The sequence below is a fragment of the Anabrus simplex genome, chromosome 7 (genome assembly GCF_040414725.1).
Source record: "Anabrus simplex isolate iqAnaSimp1 chromosome 7, ASM4041472v1, whole genome shotgun sequence".
Taxonomy (NCBI): Eukaryota; Metazoa; Arthropoda; class Insecta; order Orthoptera; family Tettigoniidae; genus Anabrus; species Anabrus simplex.
The window spans coordinates 50,310,279-50,329,360 of NC_090271.1; positions in this window are offsets into that span (position 1 = coordinate 50,310,279).

The window sequence follows — 19,082 nt, forward strand, 5'->3', positions numbered from 1 at the left end:
TAGCCTGCTGTGTTGCCAAGGCTGCTTCATAAGCAACTGCCCTGGCCTCTGCTACTGCCAATGCTCAACTCCTGATCAGTAGAGATTGTAGCCTAAAGTTTAGCAAATTAAAGTCCAGCTTTGTGGCTAAATTGATAGAATGCTTGCCTTTGGTTCGATGGCCCCGGTTCAATTTTCAGAATCAACCCCTCATACTGTTAATTCCCCTGGCTTGAGGACTGGGTATTTATGACGTCTTCACCATTAATTTCATTCTCATTAGGTCACCACCAAGCATATACAGCACCATTATTATTATTATTATTATTATTATTATTATTATTATTATTATTATTATTATTATTATTATTATTATTAAATAAAAATGTTGAATTTTACAGTGGTCGTACCCATCGTTCACTGGTTAATTACCTTCCTCGGGAGATCAATGGTGGTGTCCGACCCATAATCTTCCGATTCCAACCAACTAAAGAGAACAGTAAACCTGAAAGATTGCATTTCATTGTAGCACATCTGCCTATAAAAATAAAACTATGTTACTCCTATAACAGCAGCCCTAGAGTGTCTTCCTGCAAGGATGTAGAAGTAAACTGAAGTGAAATACCAGCGCTCTGTTATCTATATAATTAAATCAGAAGTTTGAGGTGAAGAAGTATATATGATGAGTAACGCATGGTTGATAGTTAGCAGTGGCGATCTGACAGACCGAAGCCTAGCACACCTGTTCCCCCCCGGTCTCTGCTCTTAACCTATATACAGTACAGCAGCAAGCCACGCGAGGTGAGTCGAGGGGAGAGGGACGAAAGTCCGGGCTGCAATATCATTCTCCGATGCCTTGCTCTCAGAAATACGTGCAACGTTTTTTCTCACTGCTTTCAAGTGTCGTAAATGGAACAATGTGTCAGATGCTTACATTATAATGTGTTTTAGACTTCCATCATTCTCAATTGAGGTTTGGGCTTCACTGATAGCCTTGGTAGCCCTCAATATATGCCCCTGATTTCTTCCTATTTCCTTTTTTGAACAATGGTACAATGCTTCCTTGTTGCTAATATTCAGGTATCCTTGCATCCTTCCATATGGCATTGAGGGCTCGGTATAGCCACTCTAGTCCACTACTTCCTGCTGCCTTAATCATATCAGCATTGAATTCATCTTTTCCACTTGCTTTACCTTTGGTCATTGCTTTCACTGCACTTTCGAGTTCAAACCATGTTATTGGGTTGTCTTCTTTTTCTCCATCTATTATTTCCATTTTCTTACCTCCTTCTTCCTCCGAGCAGTCACCCTCGTTATAAAGTTTTTCAGAATGTTTTGCCATCACCTTTTGAAGACCCTTTTCGTCATGTACTATGGATCCATCTTGTCTCTCTAATGCCTTGATTTTTTCTTGATTTATTCTTTTTGATTTTATTACTCTGTATAATCGTTTCTAATTTCCTCGACTATCTTGCTCAATTTTGTTTGTAAACTCTCCCCAAAATTTCTCCTTTTCTTCCTTGATATTCCTCTTTACTTGTAGTTTCGGTCTTTTGTATTCCACATGTAACCTTTCTATCTTCTCATCCCTCTGATTTAATGAGAACTGTGGTAAAAGACTTCTTTGAAGGAAGGAAAACAACTTCTGTTATGCAGACAACACAGTGTTTCTAGCAGACTTTGCAAAGGACCTTCAGGTATTACTAGGCAAAGTTAACATGGCTTGCAGCACCAGAGGATTGCAGATAAACATTAAGAAAACCTAGTTCATGGCCATTAGTAAACAGCAAAACGTCCACACGCAGTTCACTCTTGGCATTGAGACCATTACTAAGGTTCACCAGTTATCTAACGAGCATTGGGACTGCAGCCAAGAAATTTGGATTTGCATCGTACGTGTGAGAAGCACCTTCATGCAGATGAGGAAATTCCTCACCATTCGCAACCAACAACAGAACTTAAGGCTCCGTTTGGTCTGCACCTACATCTTTCTCATGTTACTGTATGAACAGGGGCGCATGCAGAAATTATTTTCGGGGAGTGGGGGTGATATTAAATATTAAAATTTGAGGACTTCTTTAATATAATGTTGGATGCATGTTGTGAAATTAGAAACACTAAATTAAAACTTTCAGAATAATACAGTTATTTAATTAAGACACATTTTTATTCATGTTAATGATTACAATAGCAAGCGCCTCCTGGTTTGTTTGGGTTTTTTTTGGCCAGTTCATCGTTTATATCTTCTATGGTCACATGTTCTTCTTTGTGTATATACAAAAGAGGAAACACATTCAATCTCTCCTGTGCAGTCATATTCTGCAAATAACCTTTTAAATATTTCAGCAATGAAAATGAGCATTCTTGTGTGGCAGTGGTTACTAGTAAGACAGCAAAGATATCACTCTCGCAAAATGTTAAGTGCAGAAATGAAGTCCATTGGTTCAGGATGATTGCTTTTAGAAGAATATATATAGGATGGTATTGTTAAAACATTGGGAAAAGGGAAAAAATGTTATCTTTGTCTTTCTGGACCTTGAAAAATCCTATGGCAGCATACTGAGGTATAAACTTTGGGATTGCTTGAGGAGAAATATTCTAGTATCTCTCATCAGTAGTGCCTGGATTTCAAGGTTTTAACCTATTTTTTTCTTTGCTATTTAATTCACAAATTTCAATATATTCATTCGTTTCACACTTCCTGGAGCAGAAAATGTGGAAGTTCATTGCACCTAAAAAGCCTAAATGAAGGGTTGACACCTAAAATAACCTAAAGATTTGTTTTACCTTCTTCAAATAAAGAATGTTATTTCCCCATTGTAAAATAATTTCCACCGCAATTACAAGCAGTAGGATGGAGATAGTTCAGGTTACTACTGTTAAGTGCAGCAAACGCCGTGCTTCCCACTACACATGTGACATCTGGTGGTTCCTTGATGCATCTGATAGAAGGTCAGGAGGAACGTAAACAGTTTCGCCTCCAGTCGTCCTCAGAGAGTACAGTCGGCAGAGTGTGTAGTGAATAGTTCCTGTAGTATTTTCTAATTGTAATTGTTGTATAGCATAACAATGCCTAAATCACACTTATTGAGAAAATGGATTGCTACAGATGGACAGTTCACTATGGATTGTAGAGTAGTCTTCTGTCAGGCATGCTCCATAGAAGTAAGTTTCCTGTAACTGACCTAAAACCTGCATTGCAATTCCATAGCTCGCTTACTGAATACCTCAAAAGGAATGCAATAAAATTTCACGGGGGTATTGAATACCCATTCCACCGGGGCTTGTGAAATACAATAGGTTAAAGTTATTGACCCAAAAATCAAAGGCAGACACTTGTGCTCCTTGAAAATCGAAATGAAAGATTAAAACCCTATTTGGGCTTATGGCCCAAAGTTACAGAGCCTAAGCCTATACTACTGTGGTGACTAGATGGAGAAAATATTGTAAGTTACAAAGATTACAAAGTGAAAAAAATTACGAAATCATAGTCACATCAAAATCAAGTTGATAGGGAACACGAGAGGGTAGGTCACTCTCTATTCCCTGATTACGTTTAAGTTCATTTGCCTGGTTTTGAAATTTACATTAGAAGTTTGAAATTTTACATTTTAGAAAATTAAAGTTACATTATTAAAGAGTGTAAACCTTTCCCTCAAGCTAGCTTTGAAAGACTATCACTTAGTAGAATCCGGACTGCCATTACCTTGCGCTGATGGACTACTCGATGATCCTTTGTAAACACACACACTAGACTGGAGCGATGAATAAGACCCCCTGGCTCGAAAAATGTGCCAGCTTATATACCCGAGAGGAAGGGACAGGAAAGGCCTAGGAATGGGAAGGAAGTGGCCGTGGCCTTAATTAAGGTACAGCCCCAGCATTTGCCTGTGTGAAAATGGGAAACCACGGAAAATCATCTTCAGGGCTGCCGACAGTGAGGTTCGAACCCACTATCTCCCGGATGCGAGCTCACAGCTGCGCGCTCTTAACCGCGCGGCCAACTCGCCCGGTTTATTAGTTGTTGCAACTTTAGGATGGCAGATAGCATTCTTCCAGGCGCTTGATTTAAAGCGTTGGCGTACCTCCCGGTACAGACCTCCCCCACCAAAATTCCTTCCTCGCGGTGATACTTTGAAATTTAGCTTGTTAGTAAAATGTTAAGTGGATTTTACAGATAGCATTTCTTGATGAAATTTCATTTTTAAGAAATTACGTCGAAAACAAGCCTTGAAGTCCTCCTGCGGCCGTACCAGTCCGAGACTTACAGTTCAACTTTGACAGCAAGAGCAACCGCCGCAGCCGATACCCGGGTGGGGTCCCTCGAACTTCCCAAGTACCCTCAGATACACCTCTCCTGCTACCTTGAGAGGGGTAGCCTTGCTAATGTTCGCCACAGACCAGATATAAAGACACTGGTCCAAGATGGGTAGGCGGTTGAGTTACCGCACCTCAGCCCTCGCCGGACAGGATGGTGCTCCCGCACGCCGTTATATAGGAGACTGGGCCAGAGCAGGGTGGGCCCTTAACCCACGCCAGCATCACTCGCCAGATGTTGAGACACGGCCGCTGATGAAAGAGAGGGCACTGAAACAGTCATTTACTTGGCGACAGATATTGTTTTTATGGAGAGCGAGAGTTTGTTTATTTTTCTAAGCTGCAGGTTCAGATGAGGCGGGCGGCATTGAGGATGAGTGTGTGAATTGCAGGCTTGATTTTGGAGGCGGGGGATAGGTAATGGCAGCCGGGCAACGGAAAAAGTAAACTTTAATAGAGGGGAAGTTTGTTCACAGGTGGAATAATAAAAGGAAATACATTAGTTTTATCTAGGCGGGGCAGAAGAAATTTTAAGTTACTAAGCTGTTGAGGAAGGAAAAATAGCGGTGTTCTTATTACCATAACTTAAGTGGCCTATATAGCAAAAACAAGGGATTACACAGGATTTACTTGAGATAAATGGACCCTAAAATCCTCTCAGTGGCTGGGTTACACACCAAAAGTGTGACCGGTGTTAAGAAATCCAAATTAATACATGGCCCGTGAAATCTGGGGGCAAACTTGCCTGCAGGTACAAAATTCTTAACCATGACCTGATCTCCGACTTTTAAATTTTTAGGTCTCTGTCCATGATCATATCTCTCTCTAACCTTTTCATGAGAAGCCTTAAGGTACTTTTAGCCTTCATCCACAGGTCTCTGATATTATCAGGATCTAGCAATATCTCAGTGAGGGACCAAAGATTAGATAGCAGCGTGTTGGGAACAAACTTAAACATGAGAGAGGCAGGAGTGAACTTGTAGGACTCATGAATGGCCGAAATTAGAGCAAAATATAACAAATGCAGAGAAGAATCCCACCTGGAATGATCTTCATGATGAAAAGCTATCAAAGCCGATCGAAGATTACGATTGACCCGCTCAGCCAGAGATGGTTGAGGGTAATAAGCGGAAGTAGTTACATGGTATATGGACAAATCAAAACAGAATTTTCGGAATAAATTAGATGTGAAAGCCTTTGCATTATCAGAAACTATATATGTGCATGGGCCAAAAGAAACAAAGATAGTATTAAGACAAGAAATGGTAGACTGAGTGGTAGCCAGCTTAGTCGGAATGCAAGAATTAATTTATTCCCGTTCCCTTTCGAGGGAAAGGTCCGACGTAGTCTATGTACAAACGCTCCATGGGGCGAGATACCTGGTGAGATGACAATAGCACTAGCTTAGAAGACAAGGTAGGCTTACTAAGCAAGGAAGATTTACATGCTTTAACCATTTCTCCGATTTCGCCGTCCATATTTTTCCAGATAAACATTTCTTTGATTTTCTCTCTTGTTTTGAAGATGCCCAAATGCCCCCCTAATAGGGTCTCATGATAGTATTTGAAGCTCATGGCCACAAGAACAGTTGGAACCACAACTTTCATCTTTGATCGTGCCTCGAAGGGCAACACAAAACTCCGTTCCTCAACATATAAGGGACAGCATGTTCCCAGAAGAAATGGTTTCCATTATAGGAGCCAGCACTGGATCTTCTCGTTGATTTTTCTCGATATCACGAAATAACATAGGGGCATCAGTTAAAATAGCATTAATATTAGAAGGTATGGGCATGGGAGGAGAAGAACAATCTTCCTGTTCACTGGTCTCAACATCATTAAAAAACATGTGGCTTAGTCCATCTGCGACTACATTTTCTGCTCCTCTAATGTGTCGCACATCAAATTGAAAGGCTGAGATTCTGATAGCCCAACGGGCGATACGCCCAGTACGACGAGGCCTAGCTAAGACCCAAATTAAAACCTGATTGTCACTTTATAATTCAAATTTGACATGCTCCAGATAGAGGTGGAACTTCCCCAAGGCAAACAGGACTGCCAAACCTTCTAATTCATAGAATACATGGCTTCTTGAGCCGATAAAGTCCTAGACGCATAGGGGATAGGCCGCCTTCCGAGTTCCGTTTCCTGAAGGACAGCAGCAATGGCCGATGAAGAGGCATCTGTTTGGACTATGAATTTCTTCGAGAAATCGGGCACGGCTAATACAGGGGCGTTACAAAAAGCTAACTTAAGGTCTTCAAAACGGCTTGCTGCGACGGGCCCCATTCGAATTTGACACCTTTCCTACGAAGTAGGTTCAGGATCGCCGCCCTATTAGCGAAGTTGGGAATAAATTTCCTGAAGAAATTCACCATGCCTATGAACCTGGCAATACCTTTGATGTCCTTAGGAGGCTTGAAGTCACGAAAAGCCTGTGTTCTGGAATGGTCGATAGAAACACCATCGGGCGACACAATATGCCTTAAGAATGACATAGAAGGCTTAGCAAAAGCTACCTTAGATCATTTAATTGTCAACCCTGCCTTACGAAGGCGATTTAGGACTTCTTTCAGATGATATAAGTGCTCTTCGAAGGTCTCTGAAAACACGACGACACCGTCGAGGTATGATAAAGATATACAATTTTGATGTGAGACGACCCTATCCAGCAGTCTAGTAAGGACAGCCGCTCCCGTAGGGAGCCCGAAAGGCACGCGTTGTATTAATACAAATTCCAATCCGTGGCGAAAGCCGTTAGATGTTTCGATTCTTCTGCCAGAGGTATTTGATTTTATGCCTGGTTAAGATCTATGATGATAAAGAACTTAGCCTTGAGAAACCATGAAAAACAAGAATGAAGATCAGGAAGGGCCACAGATTGTAACACTACCTTACGGTTCAACGCCCTGTAATTAATGACATGCCTGAAACCATCTTGGGGTTTCGGTACAAGAAAAATGGACGATGAATACGCCGACTTGGAAGGTCGAATAATACCATCCTTCAACATTTGGTCGATAATCTCCTTAAGGGCCTTCATTTTAGGTGGAGATAGCCTATAACGGGGAAACCAAACTGGAATAGAATCGGTTATCTCAATATTATATTCAATAAAGTCAGTGACACCGAGGGTTCCTGAAAATACGTCAGGAAAAGACTGATACAACCTTCTAATACTTTCAGCCTGGTCCTCAGAAAACAGTATTGCTCTTATGACAACAGGGTTGCCATGTCGAACGGCTCTGCGCAACACTATCACGGGGTAACGGCGGCATATATATCTGTGAAATTCAATATTTAACTTCAAGATAACAAGCGGAATGAACTAAGTTGAAATATTTTTGTATGAAGTAAAGGGGACGGTGAGTTTACAGGGGCTATTTTTGGTTTGTACAGAATCAGAGGTTAACTGCGGCACATAAGAAACCTTAGCATTGAAGTGTGAGGTGAACAGGCGGAGAAAATGTACAAATAATATTTTTATGGGCTCGAAGGGTGAATGATACATTTAATTGCATTTAATACATTTCCCCAGACGGGCTGAGTGGCTTAGACTGTTGAGGCGCTGGCCTTCTGACTCCAACCAGGCAGGTTCGATCCAGGCTCAGTCCGGTGGTATTTGAAGGTGCTCAAATACGTTAGCCTCGTATAGGTAGATTTACTGGCACGTAAAAGAACTCCTGCGGGACTAAATTCCGGCACCTCAGCGTTTCCAAAATCCGTAAAAGTGGTTAATGGGACGTAAAGCAGCAATTATTATTAAATTTCCCCAGGAAACGCGGGGTTCTACTGTGCTGTCGTATCGCTCAACAAAAGACAATAGTAAAAATTAAAAGCGGTTTTAAAGAAAACAGCGGTAAATTAAATGCACTTAAGAAAGAACAGCTAAATAACAAAAGCAAGCACAAACAAAACACATGGCAAATTTTTGTATCGGTACAAGTTATGCCATGACTTTTCACTGCACACCACAGCATCAAAATCTTCAGTAACAAATTCTGTACAGTACGAAAATAACAGAACACACACATATACTATGCAATATACAACCAAAGTAAAATGTCTGCCATTAGACAACTTTATGGTACTCACCGAATGTTACGTCCTTGCCGCTGCAGGCTGAAGTCCTCTATCAATCTGAATCGGACGAAGATTCACTGCCGACAGCAATGATGAAGGGCTCCATTTCGTCCGGGATCAAATCAGAGTTCCACATGTCCGCTTCAATATTTTTCACGTGCTTCACGTAGTTCGCCCAGTTTTCAGTAGACACGCGTAGGAAACCTTCATCGATGAGTCTTTCCATCTCCCTTGTTTTGAACGTGGTGTTGTTCATAGCAACATAATGCTTCACTTGCGCCCAAACAAGTTCAATAGGATTCAGCTCACAATGGTATGGTGGTAAACGAAGAACCGTGACACCACTTTCTCTTGCCATTTCATCGATTCTGTGGCGATCGTATTTCCATCGCACACTGTTTACGAGGGCCATCAAGTCTGTTTTCAGCATGTTCTCATCATACACTACACCACGTTCTCGAAGCCATGACCGCATGTTCTCTTTTTTCCATGCCTTCGTAGGCAGAGCTTCTTTCTTGCGGCTATGATAGGAGGCATTGTCAAGAACAATAACAGAGTTTGGCGGCAGGTTCGATAGTAGACGTTCTTTAAAATACTCCTCATAACAATCACCGTCCATTTCGTCGTGAGCATCTGCGGTATTCTTCTTACACTGAAACACGTACTTCGTCCCTGGCACGAACCCATTCTCGTTACCGACATAAACTAACGCAAACCGTGGACCACGACCTGTAGGTGACTTCAGACCGCAAGATAGTCCTGACAGAAAAGCATCCCGTGGAGTTGAAATGGTCTTATCTTTCCATTCTTTCCCAACAGTGTGCCCTGTGTTAACCCACGACTCATCAGTGTAAAATATGTTCCTTCCCTCGTCTCGATATTTCTTAACTGTTGACAGATACTTGTGACGCCAAGATATAATGTCCTCTCTTTCCGTCAAACGAGCTGAATTTCCTTTCATTTCGTACTGGAAACCCATGTCTCTCAACAAACGATACAAAGTTGTTCTTTAGAACTCGGGAAGGTCTTTATCATTCTTCACAGACTGTAGGACTTGCTGCAAGGTTGGAGGTTGGTTTCTAAGGAAAAACTCGTGCACCTTACGCCTTACACCACTGCGAACAAAATCATTGAACTTGACTGACCTGCTGTCTTTCCGTGGTGTTTTACGTTCTCTTGTTTTAATCGGAGAAGCCAAAGATCCTGTAGTGGCTGCTGATCGCACTTTATAAACAGTCCTCTCAGAAATGCCTGTTGCTTCAGCAGTTTCTTTAACCACCCAGCTGAGACTTTTATCTGCATTCTTTCAAGAAAGGTAATTAAGTACGTTACGCACAGTTTGCTTTTTTTTCTTCCTCAGTACCTCTCCCTGTTTATTTTTATGGACGTTCCCACCATAACGCAAATAAATCACTATTAATGTTAAAAGAAAGAAATCACATACGTAGGCTAATCACTCACTCAAAAGAATACGATTAGGCCTCTACACTGATATAAACGCTGAAAAATACACGCAACAAATAAATACAGTAAACGACATCTCTACAAAAGAAATCACGGTGTTAATGTTAAAAGAAAGAGATCACACAAATAGGCACACAAGACAAGTACGCACTGATTTACAGCCTAAAAACACACATGCAATAAAGAACTTAACTACAGAAGTGATCTGCCCGCGGTTCACAGATACTTGTACCAGAGCAACATAGAAGGCAAATGAAGCAAGGCAATGAAGCGGTGGCTGTTCCCGCCATTGTACTTCCTCCCTACGAATGTATTTATAAAAAATAAAATGTTATATAGTTATTTTAATATCTCACGGGCAAAAAATGCCTCATCCTTTTTATCTTTCACAATACATTAAAAAGTACAGTATACTATCCCTTAATCACGAGAAATTATGGGTGTCTCAGACGGGGGTATGTTCACTCATTGTAGGTCCTTAAGAGCAATACTGTTTTCTTAACGTGGAATGAGCCATAAGATCCAACGACATCTCACACTGGGTAGGCGAAATAGATGAAAATTACACAGTTACATTTCGAAAGCGGAATATTAATGTTACGAGCACAACTTGCTCTGAAGTTCGAACACAAAACCGGAATAAGGCATAAAATCGGCCCCCAATATTACAGGGCAAGACAATTTCTTAGCACCAAATAACTTAATTTTCCAAGTAAATTTTGAGATTCGAACTTTACCAAAAATGAAGCCTAAAATTTCTAATGGTGACGAGTTTGCCCAAACGCATTTAATAGAAGATAAACGGTAATCCGGAAATTTACAAGCAAGTTTTCAATTGAAGGTACCACTCCTCAGAAATAATGGAGCTAACGCTCCCCGAATCTAGCAACGCTGTGACGGGTTCGTTATTCACTTCAATTTCCAGAAATGGCACGAATCCTGGAGTCTCGGAAGCAATTGTAAGGCATTCCCTAGGGCCATCGAATGATATATTATAGGAAATCTCTTCTTTAGAGGATTCATTGCCTGATTTAACGGGGGCTGGGCCTCGAGAAGGAGAACATGGTGACTTAGCCGATGACACTAGTGACTTCCTACTTCCTGGGTTAGTGGAGGCAGCACCAGAAGTTGAATAGGACGGTGTGCTGTTAAGGGAAGTGCTATTCTTGGCTAGATGGGAAAATGACCCGCACTTGAAACAACCTTGGTTCGGACCTGCTCCGTTCCTAGTTCCACTAGATTTTACCAAGGGACACTTATTTCTAAGGTGTTCAGTCGATTCGCACGCATAACACCTGCGTGTGGGGAAGGTTCGGCGAGGTGTTGGGCGAGAACTATTAGATGACGGAAGGGGCTCCCTGGCGATTCGTAAAGTGTCCGCGTACCTTACTCCTTCCGCTGACACTGCCATCGCCTCGAGTTCCGAAAAAGTTTGGGGTCGAGATGCAAAACGTACGTGCGACCTATAGGGTGGAGAGATTCCTTCTACTATGGTTTGCACAATTTTATCTTCTGGAAAATGAAGAGCAATGAAATGGCGTATGGCTTTGAGTGCCGGGAGTGTCCGAGGACATGTTCGGCTCGCCAGGTGCAGGTCTTTTGATTTGACACCCGTAGGTGACCTGCGCGTCGTGATGAAGATGACATGATGATGAAGACGACACATACACCCAGCCCTCGTGCCAGCGAAAGTAACCAATGATGGTTAAAATTCCCGACCCTACCGGGAATCGAACCCGGGACCCCTGTGGCCAAAGACCAGCACGCTAACCATTTAGCCATGGAGCCGGACAATGAAGAGCAAATACCCTGGTATAAAACTTTTTATCTTGAATAAAGTCAGCCAGATTCTCATCCAACCTCTGTACTCAGAAGTAGTACTTCTGTATTAGGGATGATATTACTCTATCAGGAATAAGATTAGCCAGAAGATGGGCATGAAAATCTTCTATCGAAGATCTTTCAGCTATTGCTTTTACTATTTTGTCCGAGAGGACGCCTACAGAATAGGCATTCGAGCAGCGGCTAGACTCCCATATGACACACCAATATGCCACCTACGCGAAATTGCGAAAGTCAGCTCGATAAGGCATTCCATACGTGAACAAACACTCCGAATGTACACGAAGTCATGGGATAATAAGATCAACCCACTAGTCAGTGGAATAGAACGTTACGACGTCGCTCTGCAAGGCGTAAAGCTTTTATGGTCTGACACTGTAGTTCGAGTTCCATTGGTAGAAAAAAAAATTTGCCATCAGAATGTTGGCTGGAAAGGTGGTGGTGGTATATACTATTTCTAAACACTGGATTGCGTGTCAAAAGACCGGGTTCGTTTCTAAAACTCTCCGCAATGCTCATACGGAGCGAATTGATGGTAATTCGTCCGTCAGATGGGGATGTTAAGGTTTGAGCAGACCTCTTGGTGTTCTTCGGCTACGCGACTAACCGGGTTTCAATCAATCAATCAATCAATCAATCAATCAATCAATCAATCAATCAATCAATCAATCAATCAATCAATCAATCAATCAATCAATCAATCAATCAATCAATCAATCAATCAATCAATCAATCAATCAATCAATCAATCAATCAATCAATCAATCTCCTTCTCCTCAACTCATCATCATCAGCACATACTACACAACATATAGCATACAGTCGTCATACCGGACACAGAAACATGTAATGGGCAAGTAATAACTAACTCGTTGACCAAAGATGGTGAGCACAAATCAATGAATATTGCAAACCGCCCATTATCACAGCCAGTGGACTCGTATCCCAAAGCCTGGGCAACAGAACACGGACAAAATTACACTTTATAGCGGAGGTGATACTGGTAGTAGGGTTGGTGGTGTTTGCTGTCTTGAAAGGAAAAATCAACTGGACTAGAGATGCTAGGGTTTGAAGTGTGGGAGGGATTGCTGACATGGGCCTCGTGCTCACGACCGACACCTAAGGTGTGTGTACTTCACGCAATTTGCCATGCTCCCACGACCTGAAGGCGGACAGTCGGGATGAGTTATTACTATGCACATAACAAGTGCGATCCACACCTAGGTTCAAAGTGATCAACACGGTTCATCTTCTTTGTTTAGCATAGCAAAGATCTTCTCTCAGAGACAAATGACGTTGAATTTAACCTTAATTGGAGGAAATTGTTTGTGCATTAATCATCCTCTCAATAAACAATAAGATAATAATAATAATAATAATAATAATAATAATAATAATAATAACAGAAGGAACCTCTCGGTTTATAGATGTGCAAACTATGATTAGGTACTAAATTTGGACGAATTTCCCACGTAAATAAATTCAAATACCTTGGAGAAATCATTCAGCCTTCTGGATTAAATCTTGAAGCAAATAAGGAGAGAATTACTAAATTACAGAAAGCATATCGAATCACTTGGAACACACATAACAAAAAATCATTATCTCAGAAAACAAAACTAAGACATTATAATACAGTAATACAATCTGAAGCATTATACGCATCGGAAACCTTAATCATTGGCGGTAGATCACTCATAAAAGATATAGAAAAGCAAGAAAGAAAAAATGTTAGGTAAAATTTTCGCCCCAGTCTGCGCAGAGGAAGTATGGATGGAAAAGATATCCCATAAAATTCATTGCGATATTGAAAAAAATTCAGGCACTATCAGGAAAAGGAGGTTGAAATTCTATGGTCACATTCTCAAAATGAAGAATGATAGACTGACCAAAAGAATTCTGAACCTTGCCCTTCAACTGAAAGTCAAGAACAACTGGCTAAATGAAATAGAATCAGATCTTCAGTAAATCAGCATCAACCAGGAAACCAAGAAACGACCTGCTTTCAGAACACTGATTAATAAACATTGTTTCGCGGAGCCAAAAGCTAGAACTAATAAAACCTGGACAGAAGAACGTAAGAAGAATTTCAGTGAGAGCTTGCAGAGATTTTGGGAAGAGAAGAAAAGAAAGTCATCAGCTAAATAAGTTCAAGCGTGCTCCTTAGTTGGACATAACGGTGTGATAATAATAATAATAATAATAATAATAATAATAATAATAATAATAATAATAATAATAATAATAATAATAATAAGCACCACATACCACACAACATATAGAATTTAGTCATCATACTGGACACAGATTTATTTAATGATCTTTGCCTTTAAGACGAGCTGCAGCACAAATCAATGAAGAATGCAAACTGCCCATTATTATTATTATTATTATTATTATTATTATTATTATTATTATTATTATTATTATTGTTCCGGGGTTACCCGTGGAACCCAGAGTGAGGTGAAAGAAGGTGCGGGCTTGAATGGGTCTAACTACAATATCAAAATTAATTTAAAATTTTGAACTGAAGGTTATATTTTCAGAACTTCAAACTTAACAATGAAACATCAGGTACCGGTACAGTGATAATTATAAAACAAGTCTAAGAAAAGACAAGATTAGTGGTCAACAATCCTGGGCTTCAAGTCCCTCGCTTTACATTTCCTGAGCTCCCAGCTCAAATTTACAAAATAGCACAAATTGTTCAAGGGCAGAAATCCCCTAATTCAAGAGCACTTGTTCTCCAAAATACAAACTATCTAGCCTTCCAGAGACACTCTTTACTATTACAACACTTGAAAAAGAGCTAACAGGCTCTCAGTTTTCCAAGCCTACTCAAGGCAAGATGAACTTACAATCGCTGGCCTCTCAAGGTACAACTTACAATTTGAAAATAATTTATACAGGGGTATTTAATACCCAACCTACCGGGCCTTCATGGAACAGGTTAAATAACTGGCCCAAACACAAAAAAGAAAGAAGGCGTACACTGCGCTCCAAGACAAGGAACCTTTAAAAAAACCTAAAAGGGCTCTAGGCCAATGAAACAGGGGCTATCCCCAAACTACTGAGGTGACTCATATAGAAATTACTTTAACATATTGCAGAGGAAAACACAGTTACAAAACGTAGTCACCTCAAACCAAGATGAAGGCGAACTCGAAAGGGTAATTCACTCTCTATCCCCGGTTTACCGTTAAAGATTTTATGAAGTTTTACATTAGCTGGAAGAAAGTTATATTTTAGAAAAGTTGCTACATACTAAAGAGTCGGACCTTTCCCTTGGGTTAAACTGCGGAGGTAGCAAGAAAGAAAGAAGTTATGTGGCCATTACTTTGTAGATGTTCTGCTGACCGATGAAAGAGGCCGCCCGCCTCCTGTTTAACACACACACTCAGATAGACGTCGATCAATTGTCCAAGAAATGTGAAAAGCCGCAGTTTATAAACCCTCAGGGAAGGTTCGAGATCTTTCACGACTAAACCAGCCACACCCTCTCAATTTTATTGGTTAAACTCAAAGTTACACTCAGAATCGAACAAGAAGCCGGTGATAGGTTGAAAATTAATTACAGAAATTAGTGATTGGCTAGATTCAAAACTGGCGGAAAGAAAAAGGAAATATTGCCAACCCAAAAATAAATGAACATCAATCAGTTACAAAAACCTAGAAATACAAAACTTCTTTAAATCATAAGTTCTTTCACTTTGCACCAGGGTGCATGATCATAGTTTTTTTGGTAGCGTCATCTGTGGAGAAATATCCAAACTTCATGTATAGCAAACAAAACTAGGAGAAATTCAGTCAGTTTAGGAAACTTCACAATAACAAAATTACTCAATATTTTAGTGGTGATGGCTTCTGATTAAAGTTCCAAGTTGGTGTAGTTTTAGTTTTACTGTTTTACCAATAGAGGAATTCATTTAGGCGCTGATTTTGAATGCGTGGCGTTGGGGTGTACCTCCCGGTACAGTTATTATTATTGTTATTATTATTATTATTATTATTATTATTAGTAGTAGTAGTAGTAGTAGTAGTAGTAGTCTCGAGTCAAAAACATACAAATTTACAGTTAATGTACAAGTCAGTTTGAAGTAGACAAAACAACGTGAAATCATATTACACATGCCGAGTATTTTGCCATGTCCAGTGCACTCGGAGTGACTTGTAGGAGATAATCCTCTGTGCAAGATGTCGGTCTCGTGGTTTGTTCTTGTCCACATTCACACCTTGTATCACTTGTTCTGAATTCCCATTTCTTCAAGTTATCCCTGGATCTTCCCTCTCCTGACGTGGGCTGTTCAGGGACATCCACACCAGTCAGCTTTCATTATGACCAGGTGGTAACTTCTGAGTAGATGGCATTCATCCGCGGAGGAGAGGGGTCCTCTTCTTTCACAGCTCCAGCCTTGCCTTCTCTGGTGAGACGGTAAGCATCTCAGATGACCTCAGGAAGCTTTTCCGGGATCTTGGCCGTTGTTGAGAAGGACTATGCCTATGCAGCGGGTGGGCGCTGTTCTGTTCCAGTTTGCTGCGCCATAAGGAAGAGCAATTTGTAAATAGTACTGAATAAGTGTGACCATTCATAGCCGATTAGAATTTTGTTTGTGTGTGCAATCATCGGGTCGTAAATTAGAGTAATGAAGCAGATGGAGTTTTATTCGTAACAATATGTGTGCAAAAATTGAGAGTGAGCGTCTTTCTTTTATTCGTTTAAATCCAGTAAACTGAGAGTTGAAGAATACATTCACCCGAGGGATACTGCAGTAAATGACGGTAACGTTGAAGACGTATGGTCTTTAGTCATACCCCCAGTGACGTTTACAGGTAGTCCCAAACCACATGCACGAATATACTCAAGATGCTATGACATGCGTGAGGACGTGTGAGAGACCGGACTTATTCATCACCATAACATATAATGCGGCTTGCACAAAGATTATGGAAGTACTCAGAATCGGTCAAATGCCCAGCGACTGCCTCGACTTAATCGCAAAAGCGTTAAGACAGAAACAGTGGAAATTAATTTAACAGACATTATGACGAAGGGCCACGTATTTGGAGTACCAAAATGCTGGATATACACTATTGGATATGAGAAGCAAGGATTGCTACACTGTGTATATCCAACCCTTGTCGTTTCTCTGCGGGTTTGAAGTGCAATGAATCTCCGTAGTGACATTTTACGACCGTATGCTCTTCCTGACGTCAACTTCATCAGAGGAGTTAATGAGATGAAATGAATGATGGGATATGCGATAGTAGGAAGGGAGAGAGTGAAATGCGGTGCCGGCACTTGGCCTACTCCTGTCGGATAGCACCAGAGGTTCTGCTCAAGGCTTAACGTCCCCATACAACAGACGAATCACCATCAACAGCGTCATATGCTCTCACTCCATATGAACACTGCAGAGAGGATTACAATTGATGGCATGCTATCTAGTGATTAGAAATTGTGTACCATCACCTCTCGTACCCTGCCAGCCAACATTCTTATGGTGATTTTTTCCACCAACGGGACTCAAACCTGGCTAACGACGGTGTCAAGCCGTATAGATTGGACGCCCTAAGGACCATTGCCACCAGGCGGACTGAATGAAGTGCAGCAAGAATAATCCAAGATAATATTGATTTTAATTTTAATTGCGTATGGCTCCGAAGAGGTCTAGTACAGGTCTTTCGAGGTGACACCCATGGGCGACCAACCAACCACCGAAGGTTAAATCCTCGATCCGGCCGCTAATCGAACCCGGAATCCCTTGCACCAAAGTCCAGCTTGCTAACCAGTAAGCCACGGAGCCAGACAGAAAAACACAAACTGGAGATGACGATTATCCTTGATACAGACAACGGGCTTCGGGAGATGGAGGGTTCACGACGAAACTGAAGATACATGGCATTACCGAAATAGAAATTGACAGCAGATGGATTGTGCCATATTCACCCCACCACTTTACATTTTCCAGTCATATATTAACGTTGAATACCGGTACCGCAATCGTGTGGAATCAATAAAATACGTGTACAAGTATTATGAACAAAGATAATGATGTGATGGCTGTTTTCGGCATAACCAATAAAAAAAAATAAAAAAAACAGTGGAGTGGTGTAGTGCATTTGGAAAATACATTAGCAGCTTCATCCAGAAGTCCATTGATACTATACGAGGAATGCATCGAGGAAAGTTTTCTGTAGAAGAACACTTGGACAGCTCGTTTCTGGACATGACGTACTTGCAAGTAATGCCTTGGATCGAGTGTACACATTTCTTTCCAACAACGCCGAATGCTTTTTTCCGTAGAATGCTTCTTCACGCAGGTCGAGGACCATCTTTCGCAACGCTAAGAACAATAAATGGCGATGTGTGCGGACATATAAAAAAGCCTGTCAGAAACTCAGTTTGCTTAAAGGATACCAACACTCGAACAGCACATCGGGAGAAGGCTAATTAAGCTCTTTCTCAGAGCAAATTAGAAACCGATATGCTGTAATACTGACTACATTCAGCCTATCAAATCCGACGTTTTATGGGAGAATTACAAGGAAGCATTAAGTGAGGATATAGTTGCTAATGCCCGAAGGGAAAATCCAACATGAGAAATTGTATTTTATCCTGAGTTTTTTTTTTAAAGGCATTGCTATATCTTGAGGACAAGTGCATGGCCATGATCAATCAGACAATAGTGTAGGTAGTCAGGCCTGCGAGTGCCAGTACGAGACCCACAAGACGTATTGATTCCAGACTAAATGAGAGAGAAGAACTACATCATCCAAGAGCTGCGTGCATACGTGGCAGACAAGAAACCACTTCTGAATGAAGATCAGAGAACCAAAGCGTTTTGGATCAGGTTATAAGACAACAAGGCGGGATTATTTTCCTTGATGCTCTTGGGCGTACAGGAAAATCATTGTAGACTAATTTAATTCGGGCTCAGGGCGAAGTTACTCTTGCCATTGCGTCTTCAGGCATTGCTACTACGCTTATGAAAGGAGGGAGGACAGCCCATTCTATTCTTAAGTTGCCACTAGGTAACAAAATTCTTCCTGCAACATAAGCAAGACAAGTGGTCAGGCCCAGGTACTTACAACGTGTAAATTAATCATTGAGTTGAATGCACCATGGCCCATAGGAAAACCCTCGAGGCCTTTGATGTGACTGTTAAAGACGCCTTATGGAAGGCGCTTTGGTGCTTCTCTGTGGAGACTTTAGGCAAACTCTGCCAGTCATTCCAAAGTTAACACTGGCCGTTGAAATACACGCCAGAAAGTTGAGAAAAATTACTTTAAAAGAAAATTTGAGAGTAATTTTGGGGACTGAAAATGCTCAACTACTCTGTAAAAGACTTCTGGAAATTGTAAACGATAGACTATCAATTGTATATTCTGGCATCATGA